This window comes from Acanthochromis polyacanthus, chromosome 3 (assembly GCF_021347895.1).
Source record: "Acanthochromis polyacanthus isolate Apoly-LR-REF ecotype Palm Island chromosome 3, KAUST_Apoly_ChrSc, whole genome shotgun sequence".
NCBI classification, from domain to species: domain Eukaryota; kingdom Metazoa; phylum Chordata; class Actinopteri; family Pomacentridae; genus Acanthochromis; species Acanthochromis polyacanthus.
In genome coordinates, this window is record NC_067115.1 from 4,844,461 (window position 1) to 4,870,293 (window position 25,833).

The 25,833-nt window shown below is 41.2% G+C and overlaps 1 protein-coding gene and 1 long non-coding RNA gene across 2 annotated transcripts in view; one reads left to right on the top strand and one right to left on the bottom strand.

The window, feature by feature from the left end:
• Window positions 1-25,833, bottom strand: part of LOC110961347 (protein ELFN1-like) — a 144,386-nt gene that overhangs the window by 48,185 nt on the left and 70,368 nt on the right. The window contains exon 2 of the mRNA XM_022208931.2: window positions 7,851-7,914. The gene's annotated coding sequence lies outside the window, so the exon portion shown is untranslated. The remainder of the gene's footprint in view (window positions 1-7,850; window positions 7,915-25,833) is intronic.
• The window catches only part of LOC127533151 (uncharacterized), a 128,404-nt gene that overhangs the window by 23,583 nt on the left and 78,988 nt on the right, over window positions 1-25,833 (top strand). The window contains exons 3-4 of the long non-coding RNA XR_007940894.1: window positions 1,144-1,214; window positions 12,047-12,157. This is a non-coding gene — a long non-coding RNA (uncharacterized LOC127533151). The remainder of the gene's footprint in view (window positions 1-1,143; window positions 1,215-12,046; window positions 12,158-25,833) is intronic.

Sequence of the window (25,833 nt, forward strand, 5' to 3'; positions counted from 1 at the left end):
GCTCTGGCTCATCTCACCGAGCCATATGAGCGCGTTCCATGTCACTCTGTTTCTTTCATTTTGCTTATCACTTGCCTCATGTGTTTGCCGTCTTTGCGTCCCTCTCCTCTGTGATTGGCTGCCCTGCCCTCATTAGTTTCAACTGTGTTCAATTAGTCTATTAGTCTCTGTGTATTTATAGTCCAGTGCTTCCCCTTGTCAGCTGGCAGTTCATCTGTGCTGATCCCCTCTCGCCTGTGTTTTGTCTTCCAGTGTTTGTGGTTAGTGCTTTTACTTCTTTGTTGTGTTTTCTTTACGTAAACCTCAGTCTGTTCCCTGCACTTTTGTTACCCGCTTAGATTTTTGCGTTTGAATCAGCCTCAAGTAAAGCTGGCTTTTGTTTTTGAAACCTGCCTCCAGTAACCTGCACTTGAGTCCTGCTTCTCTAAATGCAGCAACAGAGCCGAACCTCTGCAGAGCTCGTCACCTCCACCACACACGACCGTCGATGCACCTCGACTAAACCGGCACTGATCATAAACCTCATCGTCATGCATCAGGAAATAAGACTTGCTCTGTCCTCACTCTTGCATAGTCAGCCTCCACTAACAGCCCCGCAGCAGCCTTTGTATCATTACGCACCGTTACATGCTGTGAGTCCTAACAGCCCTGTGATTGATCACTCAGCAGCTGCTCTAATTTATGATCTGATGTGTGTTTAACTGCATGTTTGGACTGACCAAGTGTAAAGCACTCTACTCCTCTGCTGGAACCGTAATCAGGCATGTGGAAATGACTCCGTACGAAGCTCTGCTGAGATCGCATGACTCAACCTTGTGAAAAGATTAAAGGGCAACTGTGGAGTTTTGCTCACCGGTGCCACTACATGACACTGATTGGATTAGTGCTTCCCAGAATTGTTTGTGTCTCGTGTTTTTCCAGCGTGAGTCTAGTCAGACCTTGTAATGTTGACCAATGAAACGACAAAGCAGCAGAGCATTTTGTTTTCATACTCGTGTTAATAGTGTTTTCACTTAACCCTGAACAAAGAACTGTTCATATGTAACCATGCAAGCACTGACTGTTAATTTCTCTTTGATTTTGCCAGGTAAAAACTCAACGTCTACAGGTGCATTTATTTATTTTTTTGCTTTTTGCTTTCAGTTCCCAAATCCAGAATCCAGTGGGTCAAGCTCAGGTCAAAGCCAAAGTCTTCAATTACATGTGACACATCTGTAAGTATTACAGCGATGGGGTTCAGGTTATTAAGGGATGTGTCATTAAGATTTCTTTCATGCTTGAGTTCGAGCCCACACATTAGCCTGTCCTCCCTCCCAACTCTGTCTCCTGGGAAATTATGTTTATATGGGGCACTTTTGTTTCTACAGTAATGCTCTACTGTGCAGCCTAATTGTTACCTGAATTGTGTCCACAGGCAGAGCTTTTTTTGTTGTTTTTTCTGATTGACATAAGCGCTGCTTTTACGAACAGCGCACAGACTGCACACGTACTTAAGTGTTCAACAAAAGTGTCTTGCATTGAGTTAATTTGGTTTAGGAAAAGATGAAAAATGTCAGTGAACAGTTTTTCTATATTAAAGTTTTCTATATTAAATGTCCAGTGTGTAAGATTTGGGCATATCTGTTGTCAAAAATGGAACATAATGTTATTTATTATATTTTTATTAGTATAAAATCACCTAAGAATAAGAATCAGGTTTTGGTTCTTTACATCCACATGGACTGGATCCTCTTCCACCAAGTCCACCGTGTTGCACTGACATGTTTCTACAGAAGCACAGAACGGACAAAGCAAACACAGAGCTCAGCTTTTGCATCTTTGGTGGCCATCATACGTTCTCCTGCATTCTTTGAAGGGGAGGGTGAGGGATATTTAGTTGGCTGCATTTTACAACATCATTGCTAAATGTCATGAAATCATTTTAACATTTAAACCAAGACTGCCAACCTTTCTAACTTTAATCACACGCTTGACAGTGGTTCTGCCGAGAGTCTTGACAGAACCATTAATAGCATAATAACGCTTTAGTTTGCTATGAGCAGATATTTTATAATAATAATGGATAGCTGAGGACAACAAATGCAACAAGAAAAGCATTCAGAGATCACAGTACTCTGCCAAGGCTGCTCAGTTGTTGTATGAGATAGGTCTGCAGCAGTCGATTTGTAGTAGGATCGCAATCATAAGTTTATATATATATATATATATATATATATATATATATATATATATATATACATACAGTATATATATATATATATATATATATATCCACACACCCTGTCAAAAGTTTTAGGAAACTTTCTCATTCAAATAAAGTAGAACCTGTCCTACAACTTTTGACAGAGGATGTATTTCATCATATGGATGTGATCAGGGCAGGACTCTGATCATACATGTAAAGTTTCAGGCAGATTGGAGCATGTTCAGGGCATTTACACAGCATTTGAAATTTTGTGGCGAAGGATCAAAATTCCAGAGGCCGCCACGGACACGGCCTTTGACTCTGGAAAAAGATTTTAATAATTTGGATCATTAAGGTCTCCTGTATGTACTGGCGGAATTTGAGGTGAATTGGAGTTTCCCCCTAGGAGGAGTTCGTTCTAGAAAAAATGAAAAATGGGCAAAATCTGACATTCAACGCAAAATAGCTCACTTCCTGTTGGGTTTGGAATGTGGCTGTCACTGACTTTTTTGTTCAGCCTGATGTGCTGCATATGTGTATAAATATATATATATATATATATATATATATATATATATATATATATACATATATATACATATAAAATTCTACTGTGCCTGTCTGTTCTGTATAAGAGACGTCTGCTGCATGTCTGACCATCATGGAGGAGGGAACCTAAATCCAGACTCCAAGGAGAGGGAGAGAGAAAGTGTTTGTTGTACTGATCGTAAAATCCTCGGAGACAACTGTGTCGGTAACACTTTACTTCAACCCCACTATTTAGCATTTATAAGCAGGAGGTGCTGCCGGGTTCATGATTTCTTAGTGAAGTCTAAATAAAATTGACATCACAGTCAAACCAGTACATTTACAAGTCCTGTGCTGAAGCAGAGTTTGTGCTTAGACAAACTGTACATTGTGATACAACTGTAGAATACAGCATATTGTAAGGACTAAATAGGTGCTCACAACTTGGATTTCACTTGTAACCAATAACAAAAAATACATGTCTGTTAGTTGCTGATGACAGTTTCCCTGTGACCTTCTCACATGGTTTTATCTAACTGTTTAAGGCTCAAACACGTAGAATTGTGCAACATTTCACACAAAAAGATAAATAAGAAAAAGATTAATGTAGCAAAGCTGTTTTTGTTGTTGTTGCTTTGTTTCTGTATTGCCCTCCATTAACCCCACTGCCTCACAATCTCAGTGGCTGGAAACAACTGGACTAAAGTACCAGTCTGTATGTGAAGTAAAAAATACTGCTTTAAACAACGATACAACATTGCTGCTTACACACTGAGACTTCAGCTCTAATATTCAAATACGGTCACGTACAAGCTGGTCTGCAGAATCGTGTTTTCTATGAATTGTGATATTTTCTGTACATTTAGCAGAGAATATTTCTGTATTGCTGAAGGGTTTTAGCTCCCGACCTGATATTTGCTTTAGTATTTGTATGGTGTGATGTGGATACTTCTACTTAGGTAAAGGATGTAATACTTTCCTCTCGCACTGATGCACAAACGCTGCTGAAATTCCATGTCACATGTGTTTGCACAGATGATGAAATGTGTGTGTAAATATCAATTTCTAAGTGGAAAGGTGCATCTTTTTGTGAGCCTCAATTATTCATTCACCTACTTGGCTAGACAACAGGCACAGAGCAGCACTTGTCTCCCCTGTCGGATAATTTGCCCTCCTGTAATGTGAAATTCCACTTTTCCCTGAAAAAAATCACTCAACGCTCTGCACACTTTCCAGTTCACACCCAACTACCATCCTTTGTCATGTACACACACACACACACACACACACACACACACACACACACACACACACACACACACACACACACACACACACACACACACACGCACACACACACACACACAGAGCGAGAGAGAGAGAGAGAGAGAGAGAGAGGGTAAACGCACAGCTTGGGAAAATAGCATTCATCTCTGCATCAATCTCTGATACTGGGCTCAAAGATGAGAATCCTTTGGCAGGAATCTGTCTCTCTGTGACACACACACACACACACACACATACACACACACACACACACACACACACACACACACACACACACACACACACACACACACACACACACACACACACACACACACACACACACACACACACACACACAATCTCTCTCTATCTAGACACACAAATTTAATCTATGGTCTTGACAGGACACGAGGACAGGAAGTATGACATGCAGACAGATGTACACACACAGGTCATTCACATGCATTAGGGATGGGAATAGAAAAGCCTTGAATCCTGGTCAAACACCATTTGGTGTGTAAATGCTGACAGACGAGGGCAGGAAGCCACACGTGTGTCGGGAGGATCAGATGCTGTTTGTCAGAGTTGAGGTGGGAATAACGGAGAGTGGGACGGAGACACAATGGTGGGTATATTTGTGGAGGATGAAATAATGATGGTAATGACTAAACTGATGACTGATGAAGGTCACAGTGACAATATAAGCGATGAAAGTGATGATAATGGCAGTATTCTGTCAACCTTGAGCTCTGTGTGATTATCAATCATGTCAGACCGAGTGGATGAGATCTGCAAAATCCCCTGCAGTTAATTTTGGTTTAAGAATCTTTCAATTTGTGCACAACTAATAATAAACACGTGGAGGTTTAAGAGAAAAAAATTCTACCACTGGATGAATTACTGATGTGTAGAAATTGACAGAAGTAAAACATCTGATGAAGTAGGCTGTATTATTAAAGACACCCTCTGGTGAAAGTCAAGTTTAATACCTTGTTAACACATCCACATGGTGTTTGTTTTTAGATGCTGCAAGACATATTATGAGTAAAACAAGCAGTCAGCACCAAAGCTGAGTATTTCTGCCTTGAATATTCACATGATGACTGAGAGTTACAGTCAGAGAACAGGTGTCTCTTAAGGTGTTAACCTGAGAAACCAATACTATCAGTTTTTGCAAGGAGGGGCTTTCTGTATCATATTTCTCCATATTTATCTGTGAATATGCAAAAATTTGCATATTCACAGATCTGCACATACGAGGAAGCAAAGTCGTAGAGTTACATCTAAGTAATTTGAAAGCACTGATAGAGGTTTTTCATGGAAAAAAAAACTTCTAAATGTGTAATTCGGATGAACAGGGGTGAATTTTAAGGGGTTTATTCAATCCCAATAGAATGACTTTAAGGAATGCTAAACCTGTAGTAACCTATTTTTTTCCCAATTGTGTCAATAGAAACAAGTAGACAACACAGACACAATGCCACCTCAAAAAGTGACTGTAACATTTGCTAAACTGAGGCCACTGTGGCTGCAGGTGGCAATTACAGGATAATGATCAAGAGGAGAGTCATAAAGATAAAAACTGTAAAATGGCTCAGTAATGCCAGTTGCATATCAGTGTCTACTTCCAGTTCCTAACATTAACCTCCACAAGCTATTGGTCACACTATGTCAAAATGAGCACAGTGACTGGAGGACTTACTTGCTCTTGTTTCAAGCTTCAAACAGTTGCCCATTCATCAGCTTCTGAGCAATATTATCATTCATTTGTTGGCATGTTATGGCGCGTTAAGTCCAGTATTCACTCTGCTAGGGAATTCTGCGATGTCGAGAGAGGTTTGAGGAAGCAGACACAGAGACACTCTGGAGACTCAGATGGCTTATGTTGAGAATAAGCTTTACTGAATTCAGAAGAAGTGATTCGACAAGCAACACAGTGATGCGAGCACTGGCAGCATCAATTCTGAGGATTCTCTTCGACCTTGGGTATATATTGAGTTGGGAGGAAGTCCATATTTAGATTACAGAGACAGCATGTCTGCTCAGGAACGTCAAACTAGACAATATCTTATCTTGACCAAGTCATGTTTTTCTTACAGCAGATGGCTCTCTCATTTTGCTTCTTTTGCAGCATTTTTCCTTTCTCAGGGTCATATTAGGGACAGAGAGGGTGTAAACATGCTCACAGCTTCAGTTTGGGAGAAGCACATAGGAACGGGGTTCAAAGGTGATGACCCATAGGATAATATGAGGTGACTTACAGGATCTACAACTCCATTTAAGGTCACTGCAGTTGACAGATGCAACCTGCATGATATTCTGGGATGTCTTCAGCTACCAGCTGCAAGTAAATACCTCACTAATGGGAAAGAGAGTAATTTTTCCTTCACACACTCTCCTTCTAGCTCTGCTTTTGGTCTCCACTCAGTCCTGATGAGAACATCTGACATTTTAGTAGCTAAATGCTCCATTGTGTTCACCCGTTAGTTGCCAACTTTCTGCCTGCAGTTGCCAGCAGGTACAGTGGGGTATTTCACTGAAAGCTGGCAACCTGCTCCATCCAAAATCAAAGCAAAACTCAAAGTCCAGAAAATATATTTAGATTTGACTGTATCAATACGTTCTCATGTTTGTATTTCACTGTATTACCCAGTAGCACATGTTCTCCTGTTTAATATAAGACTTGAAACACCATCCGCTCTTGCAACTTAAACTTGTTAAAACAGGTTAATGATCACCAGTTCAATACATGCATAGAGCTGTAACCAGCATTTGAGGAAAAAAAGAAAAGATAAATAGGGGTCATGAGTCCAATCCCTCACCCACTACACTAAAAATGTCCTTTTTTTCTTAATTCTTTGAATTTTTAATGCTTTATTTATTTCCTGAACTGTTAAGTTATATTTTATTCTGTTTACTTCCCAGCATGAGGCCTTTGAAACTGTATCAACAACCAAAAAAAAAACATTTTGTTGGATAGATTCTTGAAATTTTAGCCCCAAAAATGAGCTGATTTCAAATACCCTGATTCTAAACATAGCAGCATCCATATAAAATATCCATTAAGCGTATGTTTTTGCAATTGAGGGATGCTACTCCTCCCAGGTTACCACAATCCTCAGAAATAAACACATCCCCTGTATGCTCTTACTGCCAGCCACCACTCTGTCCTTTGACTGACAGGATAAATCTGGGTGGTGAGTTGCAGTGACTGAGCTGCCAGCTTTCCACACTGTGCTGTGGTTGTGCTGAGCAGCTTCCACAAGTGGATGCATCTAACTGCAAATGTAACAACACTGACTTGTAAGAATTAATTTCGTAAGAATACATATGAATAGAAATTAATCAACAAGTAGACAGCTCTTGATAAATGAAATGTCACAAAATATCCAATGTACTTTTACAATGTTAAAATATTTTATAAAGGGACGTTTTTTTGCTTTATAATGTTGTGACTCTGTAAACACCAATCCAAACTGAAAGTACAACAAACATCTTTGTATTTCCTTGTTACAAATCCTGTCATCCTTGGGTGGTTGTGACACTTCAGCTTCTGACAGCTCACAATTTCTCTTGAAGGGGAAATAAAATAGAATTTCGCACACAAAATACAGTGTTGTGTCGGTGTCATGAGCACTTTCTCAGAAAAAATAAAGGGTAAATCACATGATAAACATCTGTTCACTGTGGTGCATGTGCGTATGTGTGCGTTTGTTTGATACATATATTTGCTGCATGCCATTTGCTTTCTGGACTGCTAAAGCAATGTTTTGTATTCTGCCGTCTTGTCATGTGGCGGCGAAGGTTGGTGTTCAGAGGCAGAATGGAAAATAGACAGAGGTGAAGAGGAAAAGCGAGAACTTTTTACCTTTGCAGATGTAGGTCCTCTCCCAACCAGCTGAGCCTTCGTTGTCTGTGCACTTTTCACATCACTATCAAAAAGAGAGAAAAGTGGGAAAGGGAACAGGGAGAGAGAGAGAGAGGAGGGTTAGAGTGACAGAGGTGAGACATTTCTGAAAATCGTTTGGCAGCAGCACAGACTGACAGTCTGCCACATTTATAACCTGAAACAGGAGCAGCCAGGCTGCATCGTGCAAAGAAATAGAAGGAAATTAAGTTTGGATTTAGCTGTTTCCTCTGGTTCCTGTGGTACAGTGTAAATTGTTAAATAATAATCAAAATCAGATTTATGTAACACATTAATAGGACGCCTCAAAGCTCTATGTGTGTCAGAGTGGGAGGAGAAATTGACTGCAAAATGGGACACAGAAGAGGGAAAAAAGAAAGAGATTGTTGAAATAAGGACTGTGTGAAGAGAAAACAGAGGGGGATTCCCATTAGAGAGACAGATGAAGGGACGTCTGAGGATGACAGCAACATCTGACAGTTGGCAAGTCAATGATGGACAGAGAGGAGAGAAAGTGCTCCTATTTCCGAGGCAAATATGTGGCTTTGCCTCACAGGAAAAACAATCTTACACAGAGAGACTTTACAGCCTTCTCTGTCATGTGACTGTTTATTCATGTCAACCTGTGTCGGCCTGTGTGTGTGTGTGTGTGTGTGTGTGTGTGTGTGTGTGTGTGTGTGTGTGTGTGTGTGTGTGTGTGTGTGTGTGTATGTGTGTGTGTGTGTGTCTGTGTCTCTGTGTGTGTGTGTGTATGTGTGTGTGTGTGTGTGTGTTTGAGGGGACAGAAAGAAGACTAATAACTCAGATGGTCGACAAAACAATAGGAGTGAAGCCTGCAATAACCCTGCAAGCTGTTCCCCTGCAAAGTGTTGCTATTATTTTGTCAAACCCACCAGAAAAATATGACCAGTTCATTGCTGCCTATTACAGAGGACAACACCTCAACAAGCCACAGACTCAGAAAATTACTACAGAAATAACTCAACACCTTGGACACATGTTTCACAAAGAAACAACTGACAGTTAGTGAAGTTTTTTGTTGCTGCTCCTGTCGAGCGTTCTGTTTTCATGACATGCGTGAAATTTAACCTCATTTGTACGGAATCAGCCTAATCAACATTAAATGGCCAGGAGTGACCTCCACCATCCATGCACTGCGTTGCAAGCTGGTCCAGTTGTGGTGCATTTCAAATTGTGATCCGGTGCATCTCCCCAGAGCAGGCCACAGCTCATTTGCATAAAGTAGATTTGACTTATACTTTGTGCAAATTCAATGTAGTGTGTAGAGGTCCGACACATCGCAAACCATGGGAGAAAAACACATCTAGTGGACATACAGCACTTGTTGAAGATGTGTCTGATCGCTGATTAATGAAAAGTAATCAAGATAATGCAGGCGACCTCATGTGAACAAGTGTAGGTAAAATTTAGAACACCCACAAAATGAAGCTGTGTAACACATGTAACTGTGTGATAGCTGGATTTTGATTAAGAAACTGGTGGTTTCATAAATTACCAATATAAAAGGGAAATTCATCTACAAATTCAATATCATGCAAAAGAAAAAAACTCAGATAAAAAGAGGTATAAATACTCTTGAATATTAAAGGCAGTATAAAAACATGATATTGTAAAAGAGGTTAAAAAGCTATTTTAAAAAGGGCAGAAAAAACTTTAACAACTGTTAAAAAATGTATCAGTAAGTTGAAAAGTTATCAAGATCTCTGATCCACTTATTCAGACTTGAGGATTAACAATCATGATTGATTGCTTATGCCTGCGGAGGCCGGAAGGGGGAGCTCTCAAATGCGATGCTCCATTTGGACTGAAGCTGTCAGAGGGAGCTTCGTCTATTAAGCGTTGTTTCTCATATCCCCTTCTCCCCATACCCATTCTCTATACACCGCTTTATCCTCTCTAGGGTCGCGGGGGTGCTGGAGCCTATCCCAGCTGACTCGGGCGAAGGCAGGGGACACCCTGGACAGGTCACCAGTCTGTCGCAGGACTACATATACAGACAAACAATCACGCTTACATTCACACCTACGGGCAATTTAGAGTATCCAATTAACCTCAACATATTTTTGGACTGTGGGAGGAAGCCGGAGTGCCCGGAGAAAACCCACGCATGCACAGGGAGAACATGCAAACTCCATGCAGAAACGTATCCCCTTCTTCAGGTAAGAATTGTATGAAATGTGGTTGTCAGGATGTTTGTATGTATTTTGTGATCAATGTACTGAGGGAACTGTCGGTGATTTTAAAGCGTCATTCTGCTGTAGCGACAGCATGTATTTTCACTTAAATGTTGATCCTGTTTTAACCTAACCAAATACTTTCGGTACCTAAAAATGCAAGTAAATACACTGAAAGACAGTGAGCGAAAAGAAATGTCAAAGCAAGACTTATGTCAAACAAATAGCATAATAATAATCGTCCAAGATGGCGCTCAAACTTTTTTGGTTAAAAATCTGCTGATTTACGCCACAACCAAACCCTCCAACCTCCAAAGGTGGACTTTTGTTCCTCTTTGTTGATGCAAAATCAGCCCTCTACCAGCATTATATGATGTGTTAGTAGCCTGATGAGCCTAGTAGAAGGTGAAGAAGGTCCATGGTAGGCCATATGTATGGGAATTGCATGCAATGAAAATGCATTTTAAGTGACATCTGACATGTGTGAAACTTAACAAAATATAGACATCACAACAAAACGTGTGCAGACTTTTCATTTCAATCAAAAAACCATATATATTTTGGACAGATTTGATTAGCTTTAGCTACCGATGAGCTAAGATTATCAACTAACTTGTGAAATCTTTAACTTCTGCAAACTTCCAAGTGTCTTAGCAGATATGTTTTCAAACAGAAACCTTGTAAAATTATTTGAAAATGTAAGCTTAGGCTGAGATGTTTTGGTAAAAGTCTGGAGCTAAAGCTACATGTTCCAGAAAATAATGTGCAATCTTTCAAAGTGTAGCGTTATTCATCATTACAGATGGAACTGGGTAGTTTGCCCACTAGTAAAGTATAAACAGTGCTGAAAGGTTGGAATTCTGCATTAATATTAATATGCTCACACGGTATATCTTATTTGACCAAGAGATACCGGATTTGATGATTTGGGATACGAGTTTGGCACATCCAGCACTGTCTAAAGGTCAAAACATTCCCCTGCACTGATGTTACATAGCACTTCACAGACACACATATAATTGAAGTAATTGCTGTCATTTGGGGGCAGTATCAAAAATATGTGGAACAATCAGGGATGTAGGTCATTCTCCTTTTTTTGTGTTGATGTTGGTCCCTTTGCTTCTGTCCTTGCTGTAGAGAAGACTGATGGACTGTTGTACGAGAAGTCACAAGCAGTGCTTATAAACGTGTGCAGTTTTCTTCGTGGCTTTACGCTGTTCAGTTCGAGGCAACTTTTCAACCAATCAGGAGCAACCTATGCATAGCCTGGATGTTAAAGGGCGACATGCTGTTTATTTGTTGGAGAACTGCACACAAGCATGTCTGAGTAGCGTTGGTTAAACTCCCATAATTACTCACTCTGCACACATGGTGAGCTACACAAACAGACACCAATGTGGGGCCATAAATCCACCATTTATGTGTCTTTGGCAAGAGCAGGACAGAGCCTATATCATTACTTGAAACTGCAGTATACTGGCAGCAGTGGTTAGCACTGTTGCAGACGTTTGGGGAATGCACCTTTTCATTCCGTACACTAACGTTATGGAGCAGTCTATGTGCTGAAATCAGGCAGGCATCTTTCCATTGATGTATTTAAAACTAAGCTGAAGACCCACTTATATACTTTTACATATGAATCTTAAATTGTTTGTTTTACTGATGCCTTTTTTTTTTAAATCTGTTTTTATTGTTTTTATCACTGTGTACAGCACTTTGACTGAAAGTGCTTTATACATTTTTAAATGATTGTTACTGTTATTATTAAAAGCAAGAAGAGTTTGGGTTGGAGTCTACTGGTCAGTTGGGGTCTTTCTTTGTGGAGTTTGCATGTTCTCCCTGTGATGGCTTTCTCCAGCTGCTCTGGCTTCCTCCCATAGTCCAAAGACATGCATGGGAGACTCATTTGTGATTCTAAGTTGGCAGTAAATTGTTGTCTGTCTCTTTGTTGTAACCCTGCAGTGGACTGGTGACGTCTCCAGGTTGTAGCTGACCCCTTCCCCAGTGTTGGCTGCAGTACGCTCCAGCCCCTTGGATGGATACTGGCAGAATAGATGGTTCAGCTCTTAACAGGTTTTTTTTTTAGTTCAATCTGCAACCCAACATAGTATTCCAATTAGCTAATCATGCCCTTTGCTTTGAAAACCAAACCAGTTTACTGGAATAAACTACTCAAACTGGTCTGAGCTTTTTGCAGTGAGTTGTAAAAAACTCTGGTATATAATCAGGTGTTCACAGTATTTTATTCACCTCTTCAGGTCTATTAAACCAAGTCCTTATGATGAGTGGCGAGTGCTGTTTGATTTCCCTGAAGCGTATTTCCAAATGCCTCGTGCCTTTGCAGAATTACAAATTAGATTTATAATTCACTAACTAACATTGTGAGCTAAATAATTTGATTATCTACATTTTCAGGATAATTTAATGCAAATTGAGGGAATATTAATATTACTCATGCATTATTCTGAAAGTCTAGTCTTCTAACAAAAACGTGCTTTTAGGCAGCAAAGCCTCCTCACAGTGTAATGTAGCAGCTGTCAGCAGCGCTGTTATTTCAAAATCTGTTTTGAATCTAAATGAGTCTTTTTTAATTACCAGAAAAACACAAAAAATAGAAAGAATTTTTAATGTACATTCCATTTAAAAGCATTTTTTCTGTCACCAAATTACCTGTTGTTGTGAAAAACCACAAAGATAGAGGCAAGCAAAAAATCAAAACACAGATGTTAGATACTCTGGAGAGACTGCATATGAAAATCTTTCTCTGATGTTGCATCAGTCACTTTAAATGCTTCGTAAGCTTGTCTTTAGTCCCCAAAGATAAAACACACTGTACTGTGTATGTGTCACAGCATGTGTTTGTAGGTGTCATGGAGCAAGTCAAGTGTCATGCCGTTTATCATTTAATACTTTCTGATGTAATCTTACTGTTTCTGCCTGTTGTTGAAGAGTCAGTGGTTGTTCCACTGTTCTGTATTACAAACTACCTTCTCCTTTTAACCTGATAACTTAAAAGATGAAATTTGAGCATTGGGATTCATTGCTGTCAATGTCTTAGTTTGTTGGAGCAACACATAAATGTGACTGGGCCAGTTACTTGAAAACTGTAATCAGTTATTCAGTACACATTACCCATTTAAAAAGGTATTACATTGCTTTACTAATTGTTCAGCAGCCAAACTCAAATCTCCCACTCCCACATGTTGCATCTTTTGCAACAAGTAGAAATGAGACATGGTGACATTATAAGTAAGTAGGATTTACTGAGCATTCAGCAGCTGCTACTGTAGCCTCAGTGACTCCATATATGCTGTAATGATAATGTGCTAGAAAACAAATCATGAGTGAAACAAGAAAAGCACTCAGAGAGCGCAGTACTCCGCCAAGGCTGCTCGGTCGTCGTTTCATTTCCAACGGATGAAATCTTTAATTAAGAATTACCTTGCAGAGAGCACAGGCGTGTTATGCATGTGTACGTTATGTACGAATACAGAATTATTCCTTGTATCATTTTCAACAGATGAGTCCGCAGTAGTCTGTTTGTAGTAGGCTTACAATCATGTGATCATCAGCAGGCAGCTGATGTGGTGTTCACTTGTCATAGTTGCAGTGACGCTGTGCTGCTATCTGGCAATGATACAGAAAGCTTTAACAAATCAGTGCATCCAGACTATAAGCTGCATCACTGACAAAATCTAATCACTTCATTTTTGACCTTCCCTGAAAAGTTCATCCAAATCCATTGGTCTGTTTTTGAGCAATGTTACCAGCAGACAGGCAAACAGACGGACAAATGTATGCCGATCATCATGTAACTAATAAAAATCATGGCTGAGCGCCTCCACCTTGATACTGCAGTGTAGGGATGGCAATCTTAAAAACACAGATTCCTGGGTTTCATACATAACAAACCTCTGGAGCCAATCCTGTTGATTTGGGACTTCAGACTTGGTTTCTGGGTCGAACACGTATGACAGAATTACTGCAATTGTTCAACTTGTCACTGTGGAGCCTGAAGTTTGAGCTGTTTGAGCAGAGTTGTGGGTGAGCTACAGTGCTCGAGCTGCAGCAAGTCGGGAGGAGAGGACTTCATAGATTTGCATATTCTAAAGAAATCAATGATGCAGTGTTAGATCTAAGCCATTGCATGTCAGAAAGGGGTTATTTTAATGTCCAAATGAAAAATCTATATATGTAACGTTGATGCACAGAGGAAGTTTTTTACGGGTTGAATCAGTGACCACAGATCACAAGTCAAGATTGAAAAGCTTTTTTAGCATTTTAAATATTTTTTCTACTTGTGGCAGTGTTCCAAGATTTTACCCAGTCAAAATTTATGTGAGGACTAGGAAGGGTTTGCTTTCAAATCTCAAGTCAAGTCAGATCATCAGGGGTTCAAGTACCGGACACATCATGTCTTAAGTCAAGGCATTAGGTCAGAAGTCTACCGTTCAAGCCTCTACTTTGAGCCAAGTCTATTAAATCTATTGCCACTTGCACAAGCAAAAGAAAAGAAGAAGAACTGTGCAAATAAACAGCCCTGCTTCACAGCCCAGCATACAGCCACACTCGTCCACACACTGCAGCTCTGTTTTTTTTTCATTAGCAAGAGAGCTGTTTGAGCCTGAGGATGTGGAGATGGACCAAACCAACAGGGAGAGGGGAAGAGACAGACCAAACGAGGAAGAGAGGGATGCTGGGAAATGAAAGGAGGCCTGAGTAACAAAAGGCAAAATAGCAGACTGCTACACATGAATAGCTGTTGAATGCTACTGACGGTTGAATGATACCAACAACATGTGTATTTGTATTTGAGTGCATCCATGCAGCCACATAAACCTGCTGGACAGTGAACAGGCAGACGTTCAGTCAACATCCCTGAGCCTCCCCTGCTCTGATCTCCACTGCAGGCATCAGTTTTTTAGCCCAAGCATCGCAAGAGTTCTATAATCACTGCAGGCGATAAAGACACAAGCACATACCGTTAACCACAAAGACAGTTTTGCCTCTGAAGTCATTTTTAGCCTCGGCCCACCTGACCGTCATTTACGTCATTTGACATTAAAAACTCAGCGAAGACAACACAAATGAAAATCATTCAGGTGCAGCAGCATGCAGTGGAGGAGGAAACGGAGGAGGTCTGGTAGCTTCTGTCTGGAGAAAAAAAACAGAGGGGAAACAGAGGGGAAACATGAGGGGAGAGATGGGTGATGAGCCTACAGAAAAACAAAGAAGAGCTAAAAACCATGGCTCTGATGCATTACTGCTTGCAAATTAGCTAAACATAGAAACTACTACTGAAGTGTCACGCACAAACATGCACTGAAAAGAGAGCGATGAAGAGAGAGCGAGCACTCTTTAGTTATTCCTTATGCATCAGCAGTGTGTTTGCTCCTATGAAGTCCCCTTGACTGCGAATCGAGAGGACAGCAGAGGGAGAGAGAGAGGTGCTGGATGTTTATTGTTATCCTCACAGACCCAATGTCTGTAAAGGCTAAAAACACAGTGACCAGCAAGCCCAGGAGCAGTGTGAGTGAGTCAGACTCAGCTGGCCTCCATCAGTGGGAGGTCTGCAGCGTGGGATATCTGATTTGCGGTAAAAAAAAAAAAAAAATCAGGTTGGCCGCGGGCAAGCTCAGGGCGCACCAAGCTGGCCATGGCAGCCTCTGTCTGACTCCTCTAAATGTCATTCCACTTGACCACTAAACAACATATGTGCTGTATGTGTAATTTCCCATGTGAACTGTATTTAATGAAAGCATTGTTTTAATGCGAGATAACAAGATAAGTCAGAACATGTATGTTTGTATAAGCTGTAGGTGCTGTAGCTGTAGTCTGTCTGACCCCAAACTGCAGGCTCACTAAGTGATCCTGAGCCGTGTTGGCTGTCAAGCACAAACATCTCCAGACTGTGAGTGTTGGAGCTCAGGAGTGTATGACGGTCTACAGGACGGCTAATGAATGCACAGACTCAACCTGCTCTGTGGGATGTCAAAAGACTCTCCCACGGCACTACAGATTACTTCAGCGTCTGTGTGGACGCTTAAGATTCCAACAAAAATCGGTTTTCTAAAGGACAAACTCTGGACCACAAAGGGCGTCAAATCCCTTCTAAATAGGAAGAAGAGAGCTCTCAGGGCTTTGGGACAGGGAGGAAGTTAAGTCTGTCCAGAGGGAGCTAAAGAGGAGAATGGAGGATGGGAAGAACACCTACCAGGAGAGGACAGAGAACAATCTGCAGAGAAAACAGTCTGAAGGAGGCGTAGAGTGCGATGAGAACAATTGAGCAGACTGCTGGGCCGAACTGAGAGAGGAACAAGTGGACTACTTACAGGGGGAGACAGCTAGCAGGAAAATTTTTCAGGCAGACTAGAAGCTGGTACTTGGACTTAATGACTCTCTCCTTCCCACTACATCCAAAAGAGCACACATGGATAGCGGCGCTGTGATGATTTATGCATAAATATATGGTAAAATCCCAGTGAATTTTAGAAAAGTCAGTCTTTTCTGCAACCGAAAATCATGTCAGTGTGATTTCCAAATAAAAGTTGAATGGTTTTTATTTGGAAAGCAAGACATGTCTTTTGAGATTGAGAGTGGGTGGGCTGACAACAGAGCAGGCAGGGACTCGGGCACGCAATGCAAAAAGAACTTGTGTTCATAATTGTAGCTTCCAAGCCGACAACGGGAATAGTTTGGTGGACATGGAGAAGTGGGTGGAGTTATTTTAGTCCTCTAGGATTTTGTCAGTGTTGAAACTTTTCTTTAATTTCCTACCTGTGATTGGCAGTTGCAGAATGTCTGAGGCGTGAATGGTCATTACACTGTCTTGCTTGTATTGCGAGTGCAAAAGGTGAGCAACTGTACAATAAAAGATGTTTTTCTATCATAAAAAGCTGCAAGAGTGGAGGAGTGACCTCTGACCCCCTGAAAGCATTTTTGTAGGAAACGTTCACATAACTTTTCTGATGACAATTTCAGCTTCTGCAGTTTAAATTGATTCACTTGTGGATTCTGCGGTAATGATGAGGTGTTTTACTGCTTTCATTTCAGCTCTATGGGTTTCCTGTCAGACTCATTTGAGATGAGCCAGACCTTTGCAGAATCAATCACCAGTGGTAACCGCACAATGCATGCTGGGGAGATTTCCATCATACTTGATCCTGAATTGCTTTGACATGATAATCTGGTGATGATAATCCGATGAGATCTGGACGGCAGCAGTTTTTAAAGAGAGGTGCCACGGATGCTGATGGGGAATATCCGGCTCTTACCTGATCTAAGAGCTGATTATCCAATCGGCTCTTGGCTCAACACGTGATGTTTGGTTGAAACTTTTAGTTTTGGTTGAATTGGAGAGATTTAGATTTTGTTTGATTTTAAATGGATTACATGTTGTGTGGTTGATAGTGAAGTTTTTCAGTCAAAGATGCTGTATATATGTACATTATAATTCTTTAAGTATTTAGTAGCATGAAAACTTCTGACAGTGGATATAAACATTCTTAAAACTGTAATTTACTAGCCTAGCCGCGCTAGACCCATGTTCTGAAGACGCAAGGGTCTAGGCACGCTCGACAGGGAGGGAGGTGGGCTAAAAGGTTGTCTATCAAATCACTCTGCAGCAATTGGGTAGGTATACAACCAATCAGCGCAACAAATAGGCTCCTAGAGCGCCGGAAATCAGAAGATGCGGGAGTTCGGTGAAGCCTTATTTATTCAGTCAATGGGTGAAGCTCAAGTGTATTACAGACATGTTAACAGAAAGATTATTCAGAGTCGGTGCTAATGGAGCTCAGCGACTGTTGTCGTTTTTGTTGTCGACCCTGGCAGAGAATTAAATTCGTTGCCGTGGGTTGTCTAGCATGGCTAGGCTAGTTGTTTCCGGTTGTTGCTGTCAGAATTGTCGCGCCTCTGTCATCACTTAGTTACGCCCGCCTTCTGACTCTACACTTCATGGTGATTGGTCCGGCCAGTTTTAGGAGCATCCAACCTCGAGCCTTATGGAGGGTAACTAGACCCACCCTGGCAGAGAATTAAATTCGTTGCCGTGGGTTGTCTATCCCGGCTAGGCTAGTAATTTACATGAGAAGCCACAAAAAAATTGAGGCTTTCCATTCAGCTCCTCTGTCATAATTAAAACCACCGGAGACTGTGTACAAACTGATATATGTAGCTGATGATTTTATGAAATCAGAGTCAGATCTAACAGGATATTAGTGTTTCTGTAACTCTCTGCACAGATTGAATGCTGCTGGAAACTGTCCGACTTTACTGCAGCTTTTTGGCTCTGCCCCCTGCTGCTGCCGCCTGCTCTCGTCTGCTTTCCAGGCGAGGCACAGCCATCTCAAACGAGCCTATTCATACCTCTGCCTTGTCTCTGTGGCGATGGCGACTCAGCCTGATGTGTATTTTAGGTTTTAGAGTTCTGACCGCCATCTGCTACACCAATCTGATGGAAAAGTATGATTCCTCACAAACAAATTTGTAACAGTTTGAACTCATGGTAACGCCATGAACCAAATGGTTTAGTGGAATTATGAAGAAGTGGTAGAAATTCTGGCTTCAGCTCAACAAAAATGACTCTTCGACGTCTAAATGGCCACCAATCTGTTAGAAGCATCCAGCTGACTCCTCTGTTGGCTTCACGCTGCCTTTGGTGTCATTGCCACCCTGGTGACTGTTCAGCAAGCCAGGAGCAGAGCAACAACTGTGAAATAAAAAGATCACATTCAGGTCGGTCTGTATCAAATCAAGACAGAATTCAGGAAATATGCTCCTGCACAATCTCAAGTTTTGTTCAGAGTTTTTCTTTGTTATTTGGAATCCAATATTGAGTTCTGTGAATTATTTTTGTTGCATTTTGAGAAATATCACAAGGTTTCAGACCACTGCAGTTTTTCATTTTCACTCTCCAAAAGACATCTTCACTAGCAGGAAATTTTAAAGGTTCAGAATCTCCAGTAATACTCCCACAGACATGAAATTTGGTGAGGACACAGACAAAATAGTTTCCAGCAGCATCCATATGGTTGAGTGACTCCAACAGTTGCCAGTTTTTAAATTACTTTCTCTTAAATGGAAAGGCTTGACATTCAGACCAACAGACACTGAAATGGCTTGTCAGAATTTCCTTTCTGCAAATAAAAGAAATGTGAATCCACAGAAGAATGAGGGCTCTTTTGTGTTGTTGTCATCTGTTGCTTTTAGTGCAGCATTGATCTTGGTGCTGTTGTAACACTTGCCATGATGTGTTTCAGTAAACAAGATTTATTGTGCTGAATTACTATCAGTTTCTCTATTCAGTGTTCATAGCAAGTATATTTATAGGAACTTAAAATATAGCAAAGTAGGACTTGTATGTTGTTAAATTTGTCTATATAATACACATGTAATGACACTGTGCAGACCCCTGAGCACAACAAGTCCTTAGTATGAACCCACCATTTAGACATTTGAAAATAGCAAAAAATACTTGCCATATTTGACATACAGTAAATTTTACAAATCTTAAGCGCCTAAAAAGTTAATGAAATGTCGACCAACGAATGTGTTTTTAGCAGAAAACATGGGTACATATATATGCAGTTACAGGAGTGTTCTGAGGCACCACTGTCATTTGAGAATGTTGCACATGTTTTCATGTCCAAGGGCCTGTAATGAATAATGCGACATCTGCTCAAACCATTTAATAATTTGGATCTGCTGGAAACAATTCTGTCTGTGTCTTTACCATTTTTTTTTGGCTCAGGGAGTTACATTTCTGGAGAAATTGAACCTTTAAAATGGCTTCCCAGTAAGGACAGTTTTGTAGGACTGTCGGGTCTGTAAACAGATGAAATTCTCAAAATGCAGGCACAATATTTTAAAGAACTTGATTTTGGGTCCCGAATAACAAATAAATAGACTGAAAAAGCAGAGCAGCACTGCTATCTGAAATGGCATGGACTGACCCAGTAGTGGTTGCAAAGAGCACGCTGTGGCTGTTAGTTCGATAGAAAAATAATACTGAGTGCTTCCTGCAAACACAGAAATGTGTTGACTGGCTGTATGTAATGGATTTTTAAATTGGTATATCCACAGACAATGTAATTGTGAAACCAGAGGATAAATTATTACTTTCTTTCATTTGGGTGCAGATTTTTTGTAATTTTCTAAAGATGAGCTGAACACTGCAGCAGAAGAAAACAGAGCAAATTAATCTCATTTGGACTTTAATATAAAGTACAGTCAGAGTTGCAGCAGTAGAGATCATAATTGAACTCCCTTGGTTATGAGGCAAAACGCCATTGTTCTTAGTCATTACTCCCAGCATGCTCTGCTGGGTCTTTCCCTCTCTGGCAGGGTGTCAAACCCGGTTCCCTGCGTTGCCTGACGATGTTTTGCCAGGCGTGGTGCTAATCTCTCCTCCAAACAAATGAAAATGGATTCAGGAGCGGCTGCAGATATAAAGTGCCACGAACCAGAGCTCACAGTTCGCTCGTCTATCTGCATGTACAGTCGCAGTAAAAAAATAAAAAATGAAAAACCTTTTCCATTTTCTGCTAATAGCAGCATTCCCAGACACACACGTGGTGAGGTCAGCGATCGGCTGTAGCGTACTGGGGAAGCTAACACACAAACACATTGACATACACACACCGCCTGAAAACGCACTGCCTGAAAGCTGAATGCTGATTTGCTAATGAGCTGTCATGGTGACAGATACTGCCATTTAATTGGCTAGTAAAAGAGGCAATTAGAATTCAGTGCATAGATGCAGATCAGAGAGGGAGAAAGTCGGGGTGAGACTTTCTGTACATTATGTGAAAGACTGAGTGCTTCAAAGTGAAACACATTGGGAGACTGCAGGCATGTCACTCACTTCTTTAAATTATTAATTCTGATGATCTTGTTTAACTGCTCTGTGATCTGCTCCTCAGTATGAATATGAGGGTGTGTTTGAGTGGCTGTGAACCTGGATGTTTGTTACTTGCATACAGCATATTTCTGCTTCTCCCTCATCCTCCTAAGTTCCTTCAGTTTTTTTTCTCCAAACAATTTCCATCTCTCCTGCTTTGCTCTCCCTTTATTCCGTGCAATCATCTCTCACTTTATGTCCATGGCACCTTCCCTCTTTCTTTCTCACTCCTGTTACTCCTCCTTCCTTCCAACTCCACCATCTGCTGGCTCAGTTTGCAGCATCTGCCCAACCCGTTACCCAGGGGTTAAATGGGATGTGTTATGTGGGAGCTCTGTGGTTTCAGGGTTTCCATGGGTGGAAATCACAGTACGAAGTCTGACTGATACCGTGTCACACAAACTGTAAATAAAATGACAAGTTGTAAGAGAACCCTTTAATTCCAGACCCGAAAACGGTAATGAAAGTCATTCTTTATGGTGTGGGCAGCACTAAAGGAAACGCAAAATGCATAGACGCAGCTTTTAGTAGTTGCATCAAACTACTTTTGCAGTAAAAGTTTCAATTACCAGTGTTGTCCAGTCTTGCCAGAGAACACAGTCAGACTCCAGGACTTCCTAAAAATGTTGTGCTTAGTGTTTCACTGCACAAGTATCAGTTAGCCCATCAGATCCCAGATTTACTGATTTGGGCAGGCTGTGCCATTGTGCGTTTTTATCTACTTGCTAACTGGTCCGCCAGGTTTCTGGTGCCACTTCCTGACATATTTTGTGGCATACCAAGAGGTACGACAAGGTTCGACCATTTTACTGAACTGTAGGGCAGAGTCCTTTTCAATAGTGGAATGGTGCCACAGCTGCATTCATTTCTGAGGAGCCTCTCAGTCTACACTGCTCACAGCAATGGAATCCTGGCATTCTCTGTAAAATGCCTACAACTTTGCTGAAGACTGGAGAATCCCATATTCAAAAGATTGCATAGCTCTCTTTTCCCCAAACATTCATGGTAGAGGGTTAGCCATGTGTTATTCTCCAACACTTTGAGTGTTTTTGTTTTTCTAGCGTTCCTTCTCTGACACATGAATCATTCCCCCCTTCATCATAGAAGATCTTCCAATTACACGAATGTATCTCCAGGAGATGAGGAAGCCCTGAGAGGAGCCTATAGCGAGGGAACAAAGGTGCATGCTGGAAGACTTTCATCAAGCGGCATCGTGCATGGATGCTGATCCTTTGTAGTTGTGCTGGGTTGCTTTGGCAGGTGATACAGCCGTGCAGCCCCTCAAAGGAGTTGCTTAAGAATTGCGCCGTGGAACAAAAGGTTTCTCATTTGCTCCATCGTCTTTGCATGTCTTCCTCACATCTCTTATTCACATTTGCTTTAAGAGAAGCTAAAGCACAAGTTAGAGAAAAGAGGAGACACATTAGTATAATAAAAAGCACCCATTGACATTGAGAGAGAGCGATTCTTCTTCGTTTGTGACCACTTTCGTTTGCTTCTGGGATCTTTTACCTGCTACCTGCTGTCACTCTGTAGTGTTAAGTCATTAAATGCACCTTTCCTGTGCAGCCTTGCATGCGTTACATGTTACTGAAGACATCGAGCTGCCTTTTAATCAGACCGAGGCAGTCTAATGTCCCTGGACTGCAGAGCCTCAGACAGGTTTCCACGTGTGTCCATCATCAGCCCAATGTTTAAAACATTAGCAACTGAATTTACTGCTAACCCCTCAGACACATCTTTCACTTGAATTCCGCTCACATCTTTGCTTGCAGCTGTGAGACAACTGTAGAGTGCAGCGTACATCGTACTGTTTGCTGTTCTGAAAGATGAAGCCACCCACCTCATCCCTACGACTCAACCGATCCTGCTTAAACATAAACCTACTTCAGAGACTACAGCATCAAGCTCTCTTAAGTTCTTTGGTAACTGATTATACAGGCAGTAAAACCTGCCAAAAAGCTATAAGGTGGTCGTTCGCTGTGCAGTGCTTGTCTGCATCTGAAACGGACAACTCTAGTTTCGGACTACTGCAGCCGATAAAGCCTGAGAAGTTACTTTTCAGTTCTGAGTACACATTTTATTTCACTTTTTTTCCCCCATCATAACCGAGGCTTTATATGAGCAGAATTCCACCAGTATTCTTTGAGAAAAGCCTCATCAAGGCCGTGTTTTAGCAGGCGGCTCAGTAGTTCACCAGTGATTCCATCTGCAGTTGTATTAGCAGAAGAAGATCTAAGAGGAAGGTCAGTGGCTCTGAGCTATCAATAGGAATTTCAACAGTTTTTGCTGAAAGAGGTGCTTTTATCCACAATAACAGGGAGCTTTGGTCAGGTCACTCTGATGCTCACCAAGAATGCTTGCCTCATCTCTTCTGATATAATTTGTACAATGTTTGCAAGTGATGGATCCAGCCAGCATTTACACTGTTCTTGATTATAAAGCCGGCTGTTTATTGCAATATAATTACTTCTGAAGACATTGTGGACTGATGCTAAAATTTCAACTTGCCTTTGAAGAATACATGATTAGCTTTTTCCATCTGGTCTTTTCACCATGTCCTGTGCTAATTTGTGACTACGCAAGGCGCATTGTTTTCTTTCTTAAGGATTTCATTTGCTTCTCATTGTTGTTGCCATATGGGTCTACTTTCATTGCCACTCACTAGAAAATGTGTGTCTCAGCCTTCCTGTTCTCATTTCCCCAAGTGACCAAGCATCCGTCCATGATTTGCATCCCAGTCTTTTATTTTTAAATATAAGACATTGGCAAGCCTTGGTGAAATATTGTAATTGATTTTTATACCAGCAGTCAGGTAAATTCTCACTACACTGACTGCCCACTCATCTCTCCTCTCCCATTCCCTGCCTGTTCTGCTCAACACAGAATATGCATAAAAAAAAAGTATGTGTGTATGTTTGAGTACAGTCTCGATTCCTTCTTTTCACTTCTTTTTTCAGAACCGCTCGTCGTGGCACTTGAACACACTGGGCATCCTTTCGTGTGTGTTTTCAACATGCAGGGTAGTTCAGTAGACATATAAAAGTCTGTGAACCATTAAACCATGGCCAGATGTTGTCATCGCTGTTGTTACTGTTCATGTGAAGAGACATGCGCTTAATGTTGTGAAAGTGTGTGTTTGACTTTCTCTAAGCCTGACAAAGTAGTTTTGGTGTGTGAAGTTCAACAAAAAGCAAAAAACAAGCAAGCTATAAAATATGATGAAACTAACTGGTCACAAACCTCAAACTCCTGGGGGAAAGTCCTGTGTTGGCTTCAACCTGCTTATGAGGCTTTTAAACTGGAAAATTGATATCTGTGGCACCAACGCTGAAGAGCATCTTGTGCTTATCTTTACGACTCCATCAGCTTTGACAAAACTGCAACATTTGACACCCAGAACGAGAACAGGTTGGACACTTATGGTATACTTCCATGTATTTGGCCTTGACACTAAACAAATGTGAATTTTTAACAAATGTATTGCTGGGTAGCAATTCGGAATAGAAGAAGACAAGACACAAATGTATGCTCAGTCACTGCACATGTGCTCTACTAAGTACCATATGAGGTGTCTCAGAAACCTGCTGCACGTCACATGGCAGGACAAAGTGCCAGATACAGAGGTGCTCCAGCGAGCCCAGATGGAGAGCGTCCACACAATGCTCAAGCACTCCCAACTCGGATGGGCAGGGCATGTACATCGCATGCCTGACGAGCGACTACCAAAGAGACTGCTATATGGTGAACTGAAGGAAGGCAAGCGCTCCCAAGGAGGGCAGAGGAAGCGATATAAGGACACACTGAAAGCGTCCCTGAAGTGCTGCAGCATCAACCCTGACACCTGGGAAGCAACGGCACAAGACCGTGATGAATGACGCAGTGGTCAGCTCTGGTGTGTCAGGATATGAAATGAGGAGTGTGGAGGAGCAGGAGCAGAAACGCCAGCGTCGCAAAAGCAGAGCGAGTACCACCGCTCGGTCCGACTCGACCCCTGCATTTGCCTGTTCACACTGTGCGAGACTTTTTCGAGCGAGGATCGGGCTGATCAGCCATCTTTGCACCCACAAGACCCAGTGACTCAAGAAGTTGTAGTCGTCGAAGGACGAACAACTCAACTCACTCTACTATGCAAGTGTACAATAGAAGAAAACCAAACCACTGCAAAGAACAGATCTTTTAAAAAAATTCCCATGAAAAGTAAGGACTCAGAATAAAAAGGCGGTAAAATAAAAATCAAGAGGCTTAGTATCTTTTAGGTGTTTTCCCGCTGGGTTACCTTCAGGCTGGGACATTTTCTAACATATTTTAACTTCTTTTTTTTCTAAGTAAATGTTGAATTTTGTTTTGGTCTGAGAGTATGTTTAATTCTTGGAAATAGAGTTTTATTCAGGTGAAAAACTTGGACTTTTTACAGGCTGCAGTGTAGAAGAAAGCAGTTTTTTAGCTTTTCTTTCTCCATTACCAGTGGCCTACAGTGCACATAATCCTCTACTATAGTATTATTGGTTACGGGACTAAATAGAATTGAACTTTGCCAGCTTAATTTTTCAGTAACAGTATGATGTGTTTTTCTTTCTATTTCTTCTCTGGTTATTCATTCTTTCTTGGTATCTGTCCCTCGCTCATCTTGCACATGGCCACTCTGAAAAGCCTTATTCTCATGCCTCATGAATAATTTCTTTAGACATTTCAGAGTTTTCATGTGTGTCAGTGTATTGGTTTGTTTATTTGTGGGTGCACGTGTGTGTGTTTGTGTGCGCGGCGTCTTGTATGAGCCAGAGAGAAGCAAGCACGGATCAGTGACCTTCGCACTGTTACATTTTTAAAACGGGCCGTGAATAATAGA